Source organism: Sinocyclocheilus rhinocerous, unplaced genomic scaffold (assembly GCF_001515625.1).
Source record: "Sinocyclocheilus rhinocerous isolate Xijiao unplaced genomic scaffold, SAMN03320098_v1.1 scaffold561, whole genome shotgun sequence".
Taxonomy (NCBI): Eukaryota; Metazoa; Chordata; class Actinopteri; order Cypriniformes; family Cyprinidae; genus Sinocyclocheilus; species Sinocyclocheilus rhinocerous.
Genome location: NW_015641041.1, coordinates 1389618 through 1390786, shown reverse-complemented (window position 1 = coordinate 1390786; position 1169 = coordinate 1389618).

Sequence of the window (1169 nt, the reverse complement as noted above, 5' to 3'; positions counted from 1 at the left end):
CACTCTGCTGACACACGACTGCACACCGTCACACAACTCCAACCTTTTCATTAAGTTTGCGGATGACACGACTGTGCTGGGTCTCATTAACAACAGAGATGAGACAAACTACAGGAGCGAGGTGAGCTACCCGAGTCGATCGGACTCGGAGAACACCCGGCCGTTATCAGAGTCAGTCAGCGCTGTACATGTGTTGTTTTGTAACTTCAACTTTAAACAAAATTAGGATGAGAAAAGTGTGAGTCGGTAATTTGAAATAAGGTGAAAAGAACAAAACAAAACACGAGCGACGTCATCAGAAGCAGGGTGGACGGAGTTAATGCACACACGCACGGTGATAATGGATACCTTCGTGAGTGATGTGAGTTATTATTGATTATTTTTTTTATAATATTATGAATGAACCGTCTTGTTGTTATATCTAAAATTTTTGCTCAGACTTGGCTCAAAGAGCACAGAGATGATAGCAAATAAGTAAAGCTAACGTCAGCAGCCATGGCACTGGACGAGCAATCGTTATTATAATCCAAATGGGCAAACAGTCTAAATTATTATGCAAGTTGACTCGAGATACAAAAAATGCAAAACTGCAAAGTCGCATTTGTCATCCGTCACCGTGACAGCAAGTGGACTTTTGAAACTGGAATAATGAGTGGATTACGCATTTCAATTGGCAAGAGAGGAATAACACGGATGGAACTTTCTTGGCAAGGAGGATTGTGTGCATCACAGTCAGGTACAAGGAGGCTTCTTACATTAGGTAAGACAAAAAGTTAAATTTTCGCAACTTGTTTATCGACTTGTTAATAGCAATTTGCTGTGGAATATGTACCGATCGGGTCCAGTCGGGTCTGTGTCTTCCCGGCCGGGTTCAGGTCGATCTTTCAAATTAATTGACGGTCCGCGTCGGTTCCGGGTAGTACATTTTTGACATTTCTCGGTTCTGCACGGGCCCGGGTCCAACTTTCAAAATAATAGACGGGTCCGGGTCGGTTCAGTGTAGCACATTTACGGGTCTCTTCGGGTTCGGGTACGAATTTTTGGACCCGTGTAGACCTCTACAGCAAGTGGACTTTTGAAACTGGAATAATGAGTGGATTACGCGTTTCAATTGGCAAGAGAGGAATAACACGGATGGAACTTTTTTGGCAAGGAGAATTGTGTTCATC